The sequence below is a fragment of the Triticum dicoccoides genome, chromosome 4B (assembly GCF_002162155.2).
Source record: "Triticum dicoccoides isolate Atlit2015 ecotype Zavitan chromosome 4B, WEW_v2.0, whole genome shotgun sequence".
NCBI lineage: Eukaryota > Viridiplantae > Streptophyta > Magnoliopsida > Poales > Poaceae > Triticum > Triticum dicoccoides.
In genome coordinates this window covers 172,037,873-172,056,095 of record NC_041387.1, presented here as the reverse complement: position 1 = coordinate 172,056,095, position 18,223 = coordinate 172,037,873, and positions in this window count along the sequence as shown.

Sequence of the window (18,223 nt, the reverse complement as noted above, 5' to 3'; positions counted from 1 at the left end):
GTACCTCATACCTATTCCTTTTCGGAGTTTGCAACGCCCTAGAAAGTGTCCCTTATGTATTCCTCCGGGGTTACGGTCTCAATAATATTAGTTTCAACATTGATAGGATTACCTGAGATATAATGTTTGATTCTTTGACCGTTCACCACCTTCGGATTTGTGCCTCCGAAGTTATTGATTTTTATGGCACCGGAACGATAGACCTCCTCGATAACGTAAGGACCTTCCCATTTAGAGAGAAGTTTTCCTGCAAAAAATCTTAAACGAGAGTTGAATAGCAACACATAATCACCTACGTTAAACTCACGCTTTTGTATCCTTTTGTCATGCCATCTTTTAACTTTTTCTTTGAACAGCTTGGCATTCTCATATGCTTGGGTTCTCCATTCATCAAGCGAGCAAATATCAAATAACCTCTTCTCACCGGCAAGTTTGAAATCATAGTTGAGCTCTTTAATAGCCCAATATGCCTTATGTTCAAGTTCGAGAGGTAAGTGACATGCTTTTCCATAAACCATCTTATACGGAGACATACCCATAGGATTTTTGTATGCAGCTCTATAGGCCCATAATTCATCATCAAGTTTCTTGGACCAATTCTTTCTAGATCTATTAACAGTCTTTTGCAAAATTATTTTGAGCTCTCTATTGCTCAACTCTACTTGACCACTAGACTGAGGGTGATAAGGACATGCAATTCTATGATTAACATCATACTTAGCAAGCATTTTACGAAAAGCACCATGAATAAAATGTGAACCACCATCAGTCATCAGATATCTAGGGACTCCAAACCTCAGAAAAGTAACTTCCTTGAGAATCTTAATAGAGGTGTTATGATTGGCACTACTAGTTGGAATAGCTTCTACCCACTTAGTAACGTAATCAACAGCAACTAAAATATGTGTATATCCATTAGAGGCAGGAAAAGGTCCCATATAATCAAAGCCCCAAACATCAAATGGTTCAATAACAAGAGAATAATTCATAGGCATTTCTTGACGTCTACTAATATTACCAATTCTTTGACATTCATCACAAGACAAGACAAACTTACGAGCATCTTTGAAGAGAGTAGGCCAATAAAAACCGGATTGCAATACCTTATGTGCAGTTCTGTCTCCAGCATGGTGTCCTCCATGTGGTTCGGAGTGACACTTGCGTAGGATCTGTTCCTGTTCATGCTCAGGTACACAACGTCTAATAACACCATCTACTCCTTCTTTATAAAGGTGTGGGTCATCCCAGAAGTAATGTCTTAATAAAAGAACTTTTTCTTTTGCTGGTATGTGAAGCTAGGTGGTATAAATTTAGCAACAATGTAATTAACATAATCAACATACCATGGAGCAGTACGAGAAGCATTAATGACCGCTAATTGTTCATGAGGAAAGCTATTATCAATAGGTAGTGGGTCATCAAGAACATTCTCTATCCTAGACAAATTGTCTGCAACGGCGTTCTCGGCTCCCTTTCTATCAATAATATGCAAATCAAATTATTGGAGCAAGAGAACTCATCTAATAAGTCTAGGCTTAGTGTCTTTCTTTTCCATAAGATATTTAATAGCAGCATGATCAGTGTGAATTGTAACTTTAGAATCAACAATATAAGCTTTGAACTTATCACAAGCAAATACAACTGCTAAGAATTCTTTTTTAGTAGTAGCATAATTACTTTCGGCAGGTCAAGAGTTTTACTAGCATATTGGATAACATTCAATTTATTATCAACTCTTTGCCCCAGAACAGCACCTACAACATAATCACTAGCATCACACATAATTTCAAAGGGTAAATTCCAATCAAGTGGCTGAACAATAGGTGCAGTGATCAAAGATTTCTTAAGTATTTCAAATGCTTCTACACAATCATCATCAAAGACAAAAGGAATATCTTTTTGCAATAAATTGGTCAGAGGCCTAGAGATTTTAGAAAAGTCCTTAATGAACCTCCTATAAAAACCGGCATGACCAAGGAAACTTCTTATACCTTTTATGTCCTTGGGACATGGCATCTTTTCAATAGCATCAACTTTAGCTTTATCAACTTCAATACCTCTCTCAGAAATCTTATGCCCCAAGACAATGCCTTCATTAACCATAAAGTGGCAATTTTCCCAATTCAAGATGAGACTAGTGTCTTCACATCTCTGCAAAACTCGATCAAGGTTGCTCAAGCAATCATCAAAAGAGGATCCATAAACGGAGAAGTCATCCATGAATACCTCACAAATCTTTTCACAAAAGTCAGAGAATATAGCCATCATGCATCTTTGAAAGGTAGCATGTGCATTACATAAACCAAAAGGCATACGTCTATAAGCAAAAGTACCGAAAGGGCAAGTAAAAGTAGTTTTTGATTGATCCTCCGCTGACACAGGTATTTGAGAGAAACCAGAATAACCATCTAGAAAGCAGAAATGTGTATGTTTGGATAGTCTTTCTAGCATTTGATCAATAAAAGGTAAAGGGTAATGATCTTTTTTAGTAGCTTTATTTAATTTATGGAAATCAATTACCATCCTATAACCTGTAATAATTCTTTGCGGGATCAATTCATCTTTATCATTAGAGACAACAGTAATACCTCCTTTCTTGGGGACGCAATGGACAGGACTTACCCAATCACTATCAGCAACGGGATATATTATACTTGCCTCAAGGAGATTTAGTATCTCCGTTCTTACCACCTCTTTCATCTTTGGATTTAACCGTCGTTGAGGATCTCTAACTGGTTTGGCATCTTTATCCAATTTAATTTTGTGTTGACATAGAGTGGGACTAATGCCCTTAAGATCATCCAGAGTATATCCAATAGCAGCACGGTGCTTCTTCAGAGTTTTCAGTAATCTTTCCTCTTCTTGCTCTGAAAGGTTAGCACTAATAATAACAGGATATATCTTCTTTTCATCAAGATAAGCATATTTAAGATTATCAGGTAAAGGTTTGATCTCAAACACGGGATCACCATTGGGTGGAGGGGGGTCCCCTAAGATTTCAACAGGTAAGTTGTGTTTCAGAATAGGACCCTGTTGAAGGAATACTTCATCTATTTCCCTTCTTTCATTCATAAACATATCATTCTCATGGTCAAGCAAATATTGTTCTAACGGATCAGTAGGAGGCACGGCAATAGAAGCAAGACCAATAATCTCATCCTTACTAGGTGATTCTTTATCACGGGGTTGTCTATGGAACTTAGCAAAATTAAACTCATGAGACATATCCCCTAAGCCAATTGTAACAATATCCTTTTCACAATCAATCCTAGCATTAACAGTATTCAAGAAGGGTCTACCAAATATAATGGGACAAAAGTCATCTTGTGGGGAACCAAGAACAAGAAAATCAACGGGATATTTAACTTTCCCACACAAGACTTCAACATCTCTAACAATCCCAACTGGTGAAATAGTATCTCTATTGGCAAGCTTAATAGTAACATCAATACCTTCCAACTCAGCGGGTGCAATATCATGCATAATTTCTTTATATAAGGAAATAGGTATTGCACTAGCACTAGCACCCATATCACATAAGCCATGATAACAATGATCTCCTATTTTAACAGAAATAACATGCATACCTACAACAAGTCTATGTATCTTAGCATCGGGTCTAGCAATATTAGCACTTTCACCACAGAAATAAATAACATGCCCATCTAAATTATCATCCAAGAGATCTTTAACCATAGAAATACTAGGTTCAACTTTGATTTGCTCAGGGGGTGTGTACGTTCTAGTATTACTCTTACGAACAACAGTTGAAGCTTTAGCATGATCCTTTATCCTAACAGGAAAAGGTGGTCTCTCAACATAAGTAGTAGGAACATAGGATCATTATAAGTGATGGTCTTTTCTTCAACTGTAATAGGTGCAACTACTTTTACTTCAGTGGGAGGAGTATATTTAAACCACTTCTCCTTAGGAAGATCAACGTGAGTAGCAAAAGATTCACAAAAAGCAGCTACTATCTCAGAATCAAGTCCATGTTTAGCGCTAAATCCATGAAAAGCATCTGTATCCATAAAAGATTTAACAGAATCAAACTTAGGTGTTATACCAAACTCCTTACCATCGTCGGAACCCCAATCTTCAGAGTTGCGTTTAATTATTTCCAATAAATCCCACTTGAATTCAGTAGTCTTCAGCAATATAAGAACCAGCACAGGAAGTATCGAGCATGGTGCGATCATTGAGAGAAAGCCGAGCATAAATTTTTGAATAATCATATCTCTTGAGAGCTCATGATTGGGGCATGAATATAACATTGACTTAAGCCTCCCCCAAGCTTGAGCGATGCTTTCTCCTTCGCAAGGCCAGAAATTACATATGTAATTACGATCACGATGAACAAGATGCATAGGATAGAACTTTTGGTGAAATTCCTGTAAGTGCATCTAGTGCCACCCCTAGTTGGTTTTGGAGTATTGAAGACAAAGTTGGTTGAGGGACTAATGCGTTTGTGAGAACTGCAGGATAACGCAGGTAGTGTCCCTCAATGATTCGGTTTACCTACCGGAGATGACCCCTAAAAATGTATGAAGACATTGAAGACAATGGTGGTATGAGAAGATATTCATATTGAAGACTATGACATGAGAAGACATTGCGTGAAGACTATGGACCGCGAAGACTGTGTGGCTTCATTGTTTCCTTTTCTTCTTTGTTGAGTCATAGGAACCACCGTACTGTTAAGTGGGGTCCAAGTGAACTAAGTCAGAGTGACTGAAGTGATGCTCAACCCAAATCCTATGTCTTCGAGCGAAGACAATGAGAGCAAATCTTATCCAGAGCTGGATGAGTCAGCTTTACTTGTAGCCCAAGTAAAGTTGTTGCGTGTGTTTGAAATCTGACCGTTGGAACACGTGTTAGTTCCTTAGTGACCCAGGGTCATTTCGGACAAATCAGGTTGGGTTGCCTTGTGGCTATAAATAGCCCATCCCCTACACCATAAATTGGTGGCTGCTCAGAGTTAGTTTACGGCTTTTGTCGTTTTGAGAGCAACCCACCTCGAAGCCTTTGAGAGAGAAATCCTTGCGAGGACAAAGCCCAAACACCCAGAGCCAAAGAGTGTTAGGCATCACTAAAGTCTTTCTGTCTGTGCGACCTGAAGACTTATTACACTTGAGGACTGTGTATCCTCCAGCCGGTTAAGCGTCGCGTTCTGAGCATCCAAGAGTCATTGTGGATTGCCGGGTGAACGAAGTCTATGAAGGTTTGGAAGTCTACCTTGAAGACTTACCAGAGTGATTGGGCGAGAACTAAGTGTCCTTAGCTCAAGGGGAATAAGGTGAAGACACGGTCTTCTGAGTTGAATCTCAGCCTCCCCAACCAGACGTACAGTTGTCACAGCAACTGGAACTGGTCAACCAAATCCTCTGTCTTCAACAAGTGACCGGTTCTATCTCTTCCCTCCTTTACTTTGAGCTTGTCTTCGTGAAGTCATTGCTTATCTGTCTTATCTGATTGACTTCATTGCTTGACTACTATTGTTGATTGGCTTCATACTATCTTCCATCCTGATCCTACCACCTAGCTGCTTTTAGTCTTCGTACGTTAACACTATTGCATACCTGACTATGGCTTGCTTGTTGTAGTTTATCTTCCGCTGCATATCAATTAGGTCATTTCTATTGTTTGTCTTCGAAACTTCCACGTTTTGAAGACTTTGCTAAAAATTGCCTATTCACCCCCCCCCCCTCTAGTCGATAACTAGCACTTTCAATTGGTATCAGAGCAAGGTACTCCCTTGTTCTGTGTGATTCGGTTTAACCACCTGGAGTTTCAGCTATGTCGACTGCATGATTGAGGAATGTATCTTGCCCCACCTTTGACGGTCATGAGTATCCTCGGTGGAAAGCCATGTTGAAGAAGCGACTCATGGCTATGGACAGCGAACTGTGGACCGTCACCGAGATTGGTCTTACCGATCTATGCAAGATGGCGGAGGCTAATGACATTTGCAAGTACACTCTACTGAACCACACAGCAAAGGATGTCATCTGCTCCTGCCTGTCCCGAAATCAGTTCAGGAACGTCATGCACCTCAATCATGCGAAGCTAATCTGGGACAGCTTTCTGAGGTCTATGATAGTCATCTTAATCATCATGATCCTTGGCTTGATGACTACAAGGAGTCTCTTAAAGAGATGACCTTTCCACCTGAACCGTCTTCATCTTCACCATGCCTCATGGCAGGGGGTGCTAAGGTAACTGAATGCTATCTTTCTGAAACTAGTGATGATGAATCAGGTGATGAATTTGGCCCCAGCTATGTCAAACTTGCTTCCCTTGCCACTAAACAACAAAGAACTTTGGAAAAGATTCAAAACATGCTTAGTGAGAGAGATGATATGTTGGGCGAAGAAATGGATCAGTCAAAAGCTTTGGCTGAGAGTCTCCAGAGACTTCATTCCAAGTTTGACGCCCTTCAAGATCAACATTGTAACACCCCGGATTCGATGCGCCAGGTGTCTGTCAGTTATTCGCCGTCGTTGCCATGTCATTTGCTTGCGTGTTGCATTTTCCCATGTCATCATCTGCATTTCATCTGCATGTTTTTCAAAACTTGCATCCGTTCGGGTTCCCCCGGTCCTCTCCGTTGTCCGTTCGGAGTCCAGACACACTCGCACGCGCCCGCGGCACCTCTGAAATATTATTTTATAAGTGGCATAAAAATGTTCTCGGAATGGGTTGCAACTTGTCGTGCGGTCTTATTATAGTGTAGACAGAGCGCGTGCCAAGTTTCATCGCATTCGGAGTCCATTTGATAGCCCAACCGTTAAATATAGCGGTACCATTGCCGGTACCTTCGTCGGATGTTTCGGTCTTCGAAACTGCCGCCGGGCCTCTCTCTCTCTCTTCTGTCCACTCAGCCCAACCTCTCTTCATAGCACACCTAGGCCTGCCAACCCCCCCTCGCGATCAGATCCGTCGGATTACGATCGGAGGCTCCAAAACGCTCCAAAACCTCCCTCCAACCCTAGCCCCCTGCTATATATGGACCTCCTAGTCCATTTTGGGCAGCCCCTAGCCCCCCACCTACCTCTAGCCCTCTCCCTCCTCAATTTCCGCACCGGCCCTCTCCTCCTCTGCCACCTGGCGCTACCCCCGCCGCCAGCCACCACCAGCGCCACCTCTCCCGACCAACCAAACGGCGCCACGTCGCCCCGGCGCCCGTGCCAGCCAACCCCCACGCGCCACGTGGCCTCCCTGCCCGCTCCCACCGCTGCGGCCCGCGAGGCCCATCCGCGGCCCGCCGCCGGGCCGAATCGGGCTCGAGCTCCCGCTGCCGCGCACCCGCTCGCCCTGGCTCCCTTCGCCTCGCGCCTGAGCTTGCTCGCCCCTGTGCCCCGACCTCCTCCTCGTCGGCCGTCGCCGCCGCCATCCGGGAGCCGCCTCCGCCGGATCCCTCCATCCTCCTCTGCTGCGGATCTTCCACCCCGTCCTCGAATGTCGCCACCGCCATGGTCCTCATCTTCCCCGAGCTCTCCCCTCTGCAGATCTGCCGCCGCCCTTGGAGCTCCTCGTCGAAGTCGCCCCTGCCGCCGCCGCCACCGGGAATGGATGGATCCGGCCGGGAGCCGCCGGATCCGGCCTCCTCCGTTCTTCCTCGTCCCTCGCCGGCCTCCTCCGCTCGCTGGAGTTCGCCGGAGCTCTTCTCCGGTCAGATCCGTGAAGGTGGACGAGATCCACCAGTCCCTCCTTCCAAACGGCCCCGCTCCGTCCCGGAACCCCTCCGTCCACTCTCCCCGAGGTCCAATTTTCACTGTCCCGAAATATTTTGACATTATCAAGCCATGTTCAACGCATCATATCTCTGCATCCATAGCTCCGTTTCGTGCGTGTAATACGTCAAATTGTTCGCCTCAACGAGTACTTCATTTCATTCCATTGCATCATGTTCATTTGAGCTCATCTTGATGCCTGAATCATTGTTGCAAGAGTGCTTCATGATGTTGACTGTTGTCTGTTAACAGAACTTGCTCTTTTGTCATTTTTGCCATGACTGATGTGTGCATCCTATGAGGTTGATGTCTACATATGTTTTGTTCTATGCCATGCCATCTTTATAGAGGTGCTTACCATGTATTTTTGTGATCAATGTGGTGACTAGCACAAGCATGCAAACTAGGCTTCGTAATGTTGCTGATTTTAGTCCCTGTTCTGCTGTTATTTTGATGCCATGTAAACTTGATGCTACAGAGAGATCCATGCATATTTTCAGATACTTCACTAAGGATGTTTTGAACATATAGTTTTCCTCTATCCATTCATGCCCCTGGTTGCAATTATGGAGTAGTCGAGCATGTCTTTTTGGTGCTCTACATTTGCTCCAAAATGTTTCCTGGCAGATTGTTTACATGTTATTCAATTTTGCCAAGGTTGTTGTAGTTGATCCTTGCATGCTATGAACTTGTTCTTGCATTGATTTGTTTCATAAACATGTCTTCTTGCTGATGCGATGATTATCTTGTCATGCAATGACTTGTGGTGAGTGAATCGAGCTTGTTAAGTAGGGTACTTGCTGTTGCTGTTCTACTAGGCTGAATCTGTTATTTCGTGATGCTATGTAAACCTACTGCTACAAATCATTCTATGCATAATCTGGAGATGTTCACTAAGAGTGTTTTGTTCTAAATGTCATGCTATATCCATACATGCCCCTGGTAGAAATTATAGCTTGTTGTAGCTTGTTGTTGCCTTGCTCCAAAGTTGCTAAATAATGTTGTTGTCAGTCTGTTAACAGTGAGTTCAGTTGTTGCCATGGTTGTTACTAGTGTTCCATGTACCCTATGGACTTGCTCTTGCCATGCTTAGCTCCATAAATATGTCTTCTTACTGTTGGTTGCCTTGCCATGCCATGTATTGCTCTGTGGTGAGTAGTACAAGCTCACACACATGCCTTCTTATCATTGTTCCTGCCATGTTTGAATCTGTAATATAACTTGCTATGTTTACATGGGTGCCATCATATTTTCTGATCCTTTTTGGCCTATGGTCAGTCAGGGACTTTTGTTCTATGCATTTAGTAGATTCATGTCATGGCTTTGTTTGCCATGATAAGTACCTATAACATGTTGTTTAATAGCTCTAAACATTGCATCCTGATGTTATTTTCTGGAAAGTCTGAACTGTTATTATTTGCAATCTTGCCATGTGTGTTTGAGCATGTTCTAGTGATTTATGGAGATAGCTCAGTGTTCATGTTTTGTTATGGTTTACCTGTACATCATGCACATGTCTTTTGTTTTCATGTTGAGATGATGTAGCATATTGTTTTGATGCTTGCAATATGCCTGGTTGCTGTTTTGGACAGCTTGTCCTTTAAACTTGTATAGCGTGTGTGTGTTGAACCGTTGCTCCGTTTTGAGTGTGCTCTATATGAAACTTGCTTAGAATTGCATGTAGTTTCATATTATCATGTTGCATCCATGTTTTCAGGTGTTTGCTTGATGTTTGGATGTATTTTGCATCAATGCCATGTTTAACTTGTTTTGCTCATATCTTCTAGGCCGTAGCTCCGAACTAAATGATCTTTATATGTAACTTGACTAGAATCTCATGTAGATCATCTTTGTGCATCTTAACTTGCTGTCTAACAACTTGAACATAAGGTTTATTCAGATCTGGACCAACTTCGAAATTTGCATATGAGGACTTACCGGAATTGTTATATGTTGTTCCCGGCCTCATTTAAACTTGCCTTGATGTGTTGCTCTTGTTCGCATCATCCCTTGCCATGAGTAGCCTCATCTAGATTTGTCATGCATCATGCTTGTTGTGCATCATGCCTTTTTCATGTGTGGTGTGTTTACCATGTTGTGTGCTTCTTCTCGATAGTTCCCGTTTCGTTGCGATCGTGAGGATTCGTTCGTCTACGCTTGGTTCGTCTTCGTGGCTTCGTCTTCTTCATGGACTCGTTCTTCTTCCTTGCAGGATTTCAGGCAAGATGACCGCTACCCTGGATCTCACTACTATCAATGCTATGCTAGTGCTTTGTTCTATCGCTATGCTGCGCTACCTATCACATGTTTATCAAGCCATCCCAAATTGCCATGAACCTCTAACCTTTGACACCCTTCCTAGGAAACCGTTGCTTGGCTATGTTACCGCTTTTGCTCAGCCCTCTTATAGCGTTGCTAGTTGCAGGTGAAGTTGAAGATTTCCCCATGGCGGACAGGATTATGTTGGGATATCACAATATCTCTTATTTAATTAATGCATCTATATATTTGGTAAAGGGTGGAAGGCTCGGCCTTATGCCTGGTGTTTTGTTCCACTCTTTCCGCCCTAGTTTCCGTCATACCGGTGTTATGTTCCCGTATTTTGCGTTCCTTACGCGGTCGGGTGATTTATGGGACCCCCTTGACAGTTCGCTTTGAATAAAACTCCTCCAGCAAGGCCCAACCTTGGTTTTACCATTTGCCTCACCACCACCTATATTTCCTTTGGGAGTAATTAACCCAAGGGTCATCTTTATTACAGCTCCCCCCCCCGGGCCAGTGCTTGTCTAAGTGTTGGTCCAAACCAGAGCCACTTGCAGCGCAACCTTGGGGAAACTCGAGGTCTGGTTTTAGTTGTACGTAGTGTTCATCCGGTGTTGCCCTGAGAACGAGATATGTGCATCTCCTATCGGGATTGTCGGCGCATCGGGCGGTCTTGCTGGTTTTGTTTTACCATTGTCGAAATGTCCTGTAAACCGGGATTCCGAGTCTGGTCGGGTCTTCCTGGGAGAAGGTATATCCTTCGTTGATCGCGAGAGCTTATCATGGGCTAAGTTGGGACACCCCTGCAGGGTATAATCTTTCGAAAGCCGTGCCTGCGGTTATAGGCAGATGGGAATTTGTTAATGTCCGGTTGTAGATAACTTGACACCAGATCCGAAATAAAATGCATCAACCGTGTGTGTAGCCGTGATGGTCTCTTTTCGGCGGAGTCCGGGAAGTGAACACGGTTTTTGTGTTATGTTTGACGTAAGTAGGAGTTCAGGATCACTTCTTGATCATTGCTAGTTGACGACCGTTCCGCTTGCTCTCTTCTCGCTCTTATTTGCGTATGTTAGCCACCATATATGCTTAGTCGCTCCTGCAGCCTCACCACTTTACCCCTTCCTTTCCCTTTAAGCTTTGCTAGTCTTGATACCCATGGTAATGGGATTGCTGAGTCCTCGTGGCTCACAGATTACTACAACAACAGTTGCAGGTATAGGTTTTGCGATGATCATGACGCGAGAGCGATGTTTCCTTATGTTGGAGTTCTTCTTCTGCTTCTTCTTCGATCAGGGGATAGGTTCCAGGTCGGCAGCCTGGGCTAGCAGGGTGGATGTCGTTTGAGTTTCTGTTTGTGTTTCATCCGTAGTCGGATGATGCTCTTATGTATTGTGATGTTGTATTCATGTGGCATTGTATGCCTTATGTATGTATCCCCATCTATTATGTAATGTTGATGTAATGATATCCACCTTGCAAAAGCATTTCAATATGCGGGTCTATCCTTGGTGGGACCTTCGAGTTCCTTTTGGATAGGGTCGCATATTGGGCGTGACAAGTTGGTATCAGAGCCTCGACCGACCTTAGGAGCCCCCCTTGATTGATCGTGTAGTTTGGTCGTTGTTGAGTCTAGAAGAAAACTATTTTTGGAGTCTAGTTATATCGGAGAGTAGGAATTCTTTTTACTCCTCATCCCCTTCGTCGCTCTGGTAAGGAATCTTGACGTAGGTGTTTTGAATTACTCCTCTTTCCCTTCAAATTTTTCTTTAGGATCACGCAGTTGGTTTTCCGATCGTTGGTTCTCAGCTCTTTTGATCCGGTGCATTTCTCGTCAAGTCGACTCGACCCTCTTCATCTTTGCCAAGTTCAATCCTCAGTTGTTTTCTTTTCCCACCCGCCCACCTCTTTTCATCTCGGAACCGGAGTCCGTAATCGAGTATCCTTCCTACTCGTGTGAAGTCTTTGTTTTCTTTCCTCAGTGTTTTCAACCGGTGTTTTCTCTTCAAGATATTCGTCGATTTCCCCTTCCAAGTTGCCTTTGTTTTTCCCGCCCTCACACCCTTCTTCTTCCTGGAGTCTGTCTCTCTCTCTCGACCATCAATTTCACTTGTGCGAAGCCTCTTTAGTCTTCCCTCAATTGTTTCAACCGGTGAATTCTCGTTTCGTTCGTCATTCTTCACCCCTTTTCTTTTTCCGGTGGACCCAATTCAAGTATTCGGTGTTGATCATATTCTTTCCCTCGGATCAAATGTTATCCTTGCTCGTTCGCCTCTCGCCAGTTTATCCTTCCGGAGTGCTCAGGACATCTCAGGAGATTCGTCTGTGGTTGAATTAATTCGAGGTTATCACCTCATTCTAATATTTCAATTGTTCCGGTGCATCATCTATCTTTTCAACAATCTTTTTCAACGGTGTTAGCTCTTCAGTGGGCCCTAACCCACAGGTCTTTTCCCAGGATCTTACCTGACTCTTCTAATTATTCCGGAGCCATTCTCAAATTCTTTTCAAAGTGTGACGTAAGTATGATTTTCGTCAGTCAGATCTTTTCCAAGATCGATATCAAATCATTTTTCATTGTTGGCTCAACCTCTCTGCTTTTCATTCTCCCAGAGTATCTCAGTAATTTTGGTGGTGTTTTCTCGTCGTCATTTGAAGATCGAAGAAGAGTTCCTCTTAAATCTTGTCTGTTCTCTCGAACTTTCGTGGTTCTAGATTCATGTTATCCTCTCGAATTATTCCAGTTGTCAGATATTCCTTTTTCTTACCCATCCGGAGTATGTCAGAAGTTGTTTTCCCATTTCGTTTCACCGGAGGCCATCATTCTTGTTATCGTTCTCTACTTTTCCCGATGCTTCGTTCAAGTGCTCTTTAATCAGCTTGTTATCTCTTCATTCTTTTGTATCCAAATCCCCTCGAGCATATTGGTTCTTCTAATTCTTCCGGTCATTATTTCTCTTTCATCAGTAATTTTCGAATTCTTACGGTGGTTCGTTCAAGATTCTTTTTCCCTGATCATCATTTTTATACATTCGATCTTTCCAATCCTACCGGTGGTTCATGAAGACCTTCTCAAGTTTGCGACATGTCACTTCTCAATCCTTTTCAAGAAGAATAAGTAGTATGCAAAAATCCATTGATTGTCATCAATTTAATTTGATGAAGGAAAGCATACAATAAATCTTATTCTTATTTCATCCAAGTGATTAATCCCTTCCTTCGGAGTTTGTTCTTGATGAATATATTCTAGTTCCAAGTGCTTTCATCTTTTCTTTTCCGGAGTTCAAATCTTCCTCAGCCATTTCGTCGGAACCTCCATCTAAATCATCTCAACGCTCATCTTATTCTTTCATCCTTCATTCTATCTCATCATCCTTTTGTTACCGGAGTTCTTCATGGTGGTTCGTCAGGATTTAATTCATTCTTCAAGAGTTCATCAAGATTTTGTTGGTGGAATTCAAGTATCTGTCTTCTCGCGTCTCGAAGTGTAATTAGTTCGCCGTATTCTTTTGAAGTGGAGTTTTGCATTTCTTCGTTCTTCTCAGTTATCCAATCATTTCCGTTTGTGGTCGGTGATCACCTCAGAATTTTGAGATGTTTTCCATAAGTCCACAACAAGCTTATTCTTTCGTTGCTGATTTTCTCAACAACTCCATTAAATCCTTCCTTCTAAGTTCATTTATTTCCATTCTTTTAATTCTTCCGGAGGCATTGCGTTGGTCATCTTGTCAAGTTTCATTCCATCGTGTGAAGTTCATGTTCTTTTCCTTCCATTTTCAACCGGAGTGCTGCCTAAATCCTTTCAGTCTTATTTGTTTCTTATCTCGTTCTAACCGGAGTGGTTTCATAGACTATCTGATTCCGTGAGCTTTCGATTCTCGCCATTCTCATCGTTCCTCTCTTCTTCGCAAGAGCTCTCGATTCTTTACTTCTTCTCTTGAGTTCTTGCTTCACTCATTCCTTTTCCCTTCCGTCTCGGTCCTAAGATCTCAGGACGAGATCTCTTGTTAGTGGAGGAGTGTTGTAACGCCCCGGATTCGATGCGCCAGGTGTCTGTCAGTTATTCGCCGTTGTTGCCATGTCATTTGCTTGCGTGTTGCATTTTTCCATGTCATCATCTGCATTTCATCTGCATGTTTTTCAAAACTTGCATCTGTTCGGGTTCCCCCGGTCCTCTCTGTTGTCCGTTCGGAGTCCAGACACACTCGCACGCGCCCGCGGCACCTCCGAAATATTATTTTATAAGTGGCATAAAAATGTTCTCGGAATGGGTTGCAACTTGTCATGCGGTCTTATTATAGTGTAGACAGAGCGCGTGCCAAGTTTCATCGCATTCGGAGTCCATTTGATAACCCAACCGTTAAATATAGCGGTACCGTTGCCGGTACCTTCGTCGGATGTTTCGGTCTTTGAAACTGCCGCCGGGCCTCTCTCTCTCTTCTCTCCACTCAGCCCAACCTCTCTTCACAGCCCACCTAGGCCTGCCAACCCCCCCTCGCGATCAGATCCGTCGGATTACGATCGGAGGCTCCAAAACGCTCCAAAACCACCCTCTAACCCTAGCCCCCTGCTATATATGGACCTCCTAGTCCATTTTGGGCAGCCCCTAGCCACCCACCTACCTCTAGCCCTCTCCCTCCTCAATTTCCGCACCGGCCCTCTCCTCCTCTGCCACTTGGCGCCACCCCCGCCGCCAGCCACCATCCAGCGCCGCCGCCAGCCACCACCAGCGCCACCTCCCCCAACCAACCAAACGGCGCCACGTCGCCCCGGCGCCCGTGCTAGCCAACCCCCACGCGCCACGTGGCCTCCCTGCCCGCTCCCACCGCCGCGGCCCGCGAGGCCCATCCGCGGCCCGCCGCCGGGCCGACTCGGGCTCGAGCTCCCGCTGCCACGCACCTGCTCGCCCTGGCTCCCTTCGCCTCGCGCCTGAGCTTGCTCGCCCCTGTGCCCTGACCTCCTCCTCGTCGGCCGTTGCCGCCGCCGTCCGGGAGCCGCCTCTGCCGGATCCCTCCATCCTCCTCTGCTGCGGATCTTCCGCCCCATCCTCGAATGTCGCCACCGCCATGGTCCTCGTCTTCCCCGAGCTCTCCCCTTTGCAGATCCGCCGCCGCCCTTGGAGCTCCTCGTCGGAGTCGCCCCTGCCGCCGCCGCCACCTGGAATGGATGGATCCGGCCGGGAGCCGCCGGATCCGGCCTCCTCCGTTCTTCCTCGCCCCTCGCCGGCCTCCTCTGCTCGCCGGAGTTCGCCGGAGCTCTTCTCCGGTCAGATCCGTGAAGGTGGGCGAGATCCACCAGTCCCTCCTTCCAAACGGCCCCGCTCCATCCCAGAACCCCTTCGTCCACTCTCCCCGAGGTCCAATTTTCACCAAGTCCCGAAATATTTTGACATTATCATGCCATGTTCAACGCATCATATCTCTGCATCCGTAGCTCGGTTTCGTGCGTGTAATATGTCAAATTGTCCACCTCAATGAGTACTTCATTTCATTCCATTGCATCATGTTCATTTGAGCTCATCTTGATGCCTGAATCATTGTTGCAAGAGTGCATCATGATGTTGACTGCTGTCTGTTAACAGAACTTGCTCTTTTGTCATTTTTGCCATGACTGATGTGTGCATCCTATGAGGTTGATGTATACATATGTTTTGTTCTATGCCATGCCATCTTTATAGAGGTGCTTACCATGTATTTTTGTGATCAATGTGGTGACTAGCACAAGCATGCAAACTAGGCTTCGTAATGTTGCTGATTTTAGTCCCTGTTCTGCTGTTATTTTTATGCCATGTAAACTTGATGCTACAAAGAGATCCATGCATATTTTGAGATACTTCAGTAAGGACGTTTTGAACATATGGTTTTCATCTATCCATTCATGCCCCTGGTTGCAATTATGGAGTAGTCTAGAATGTCTTTTTGGTGCTCTACATTTGCTCCAAAATGTTTCCTGGCAGATTGTTTACATGTTATTCAATTTTGCCAAGGTTGTTGTAGTTGATCCTTGCATGCTCTGAACTTGTTCTTGCATTGATTTGTTTCATAAACATGTCTTCTTGCTGATGCTATGATTATCTTGTCATGCAATGACTTGTGGTGAGTGAATCGAGCTTGTTAAGTAGGGTACTTGCTGTTGCTGTTCTGCTAGGCTGAATCTGTTATTTCGTGATGCTATGTAAACCTGCTGCTACAAATCATTCTATGCATAATCTGGAGATGTTCACTAAGGGTGTTTTGTTCTACATGTCATGCTCTATCCATACATGCCCCTGGTAGCAATTATAGCTTGCTGTAGCTTGTTGTTTCTTTGCTCCAAAGTTGCTAAATAGTGTTGCTGTCAGCCTGTTAACATTGAGTTCAGTTGTTGCCATGATTGTTGCTAGTGTTCCATGTACCCTATGGACTTGCTCTTGCCATGCTTAGCTCCATAAATATGTCTTCTTACTGTTGGTTGCCTTGCCATGCCATGTATTTCTCTGTGGTGAGTGGTACAAGCTCACAAACATGCCTTCTTATCGTTGTTCCTGCCATGTTTGAATCTGTAATATAACTTGCTATGTTTACATGGGTGCCATCATATTTTCTGATCCTTTTTGGCCTATGGTCAGTAAGGGACTTTTGTTCTATGCATTTAGTAGATTCATGTCATGCCTTTGTTTGCCATGATAAGTACCTGTAACATGTTGTTTGATAGCTCTAAACATTGCATCCTGATGTTATTTTCTGCAAAGTCTGAACTGTTATTATTTGCAATCTCGCCATATGTGTTTGAGCATGTTCTAGTGATTTCTGGAGATAGATCAGTGTTCATGTTTTGTTATGCTTTACCTGTACATCATGCCCATGTATTTTGTTTTCATGTTGAGATGATGTAGCATATTGTTTTGATGCTTGCAATATGCCTAGTTGCTGTTTTGGACAGCTTGTCCTTTAAACTTGTATAGCGTGTGTGTGTGTTGAACCGTTGCTCTGTTTTGAGTGTGCTCTATATGAAACTTTCTTAGAATTGCATGTAGTTTCATATTATCATGTTGCATCCATGTTTTGAGGTGTTTGCTTGATGTTTGGATGCATTTTGCATCAATGCCATGTTTAACTTGTTTTGCTCATATCTTCTAGGCCGTAGCTCCGAACTAAATGATCTTTATATGTAACTTGACTAGAATCTCGTGTAGGTCATCTTTGTGCGTCTTAACTTGCTGTTTAACAACTTGAACATAAGGTTTATTCAGATCTGGACCAACTTCGAAATTTGCATATGAGGACTTACCGGAATTGTTATATGTTGTTCCCGGCCTCATTTAAACTTGCCTTGATGTGTTGCTCTTGTTCGCATCATTCCTTGCCATGAGTAGCCTCATCTAGATTTGTCATGCATCATGCTTGTTGTGCATCATGCCTTGTTCATGTGTGGTGTGTTTACCATGTTGTGTGCTTCTTCTCGATAGTTCCTGTTTCGTTGCGATCGTGAGGATTCGTTCGTCTATGCTTGGTTCGTCTTCGTGGCTTCATCTTCTTCATGGACTCGTTCTTCTTCCTTGCGGGATTTCAGGCAAGATGACCGCTACCCTGGATCTCACTACTATCATTGCTATGCTAGTGCTTTGTTCTATCGCTATGCTGCGCTACCTATCACATGTTTATCAAGCCATCCCAAATTGCCATGAACCTCTAACCTTTGACACCCTTCCTAGCAAACCGTTGCTTGGCTATGTTACCGCTTTTGCTCAGCCCTCTTATAGCATTGTTAGTTGCAGGTGAAGTTGAAGATTTCCCCATGGTGGACAGGATTATGTTGGGATATCACAATATCTCTTATTTAATTAATGCATCTATATATTTGGTAAAGGGTGGAAGGCTCGGCCTTATGCCTGGTGTTTTGTTCCACTCTTGCCGCCCTAGTTTCCGTCATACCGGTGTTATGTTCCCGGATTTTGTGTTCCTTACGTGGTTGGGTGATTTATGGGACCCCCTTGACAGTTCGCTTTGAATAAAACTCCTCCAGCAAGGCCCAACCTTGGTTTTACCATTTGCCTCACCACCACCTATATGTCCCGTGGGAGTAATTAACCCAAGGGTCATCTTTATTACAGCCCCCCCCCTCCCGGGCCAGTGCTTGTCTAAGTGTTGGTCCGAACCAGAGCCACTTGCAGCGCCACCTCGGGGAAACTCGAGGTCTGGTTTTAGTTGTACGTAGTGTTCATCCGGTGTTGCCCTGAGAACGAGATA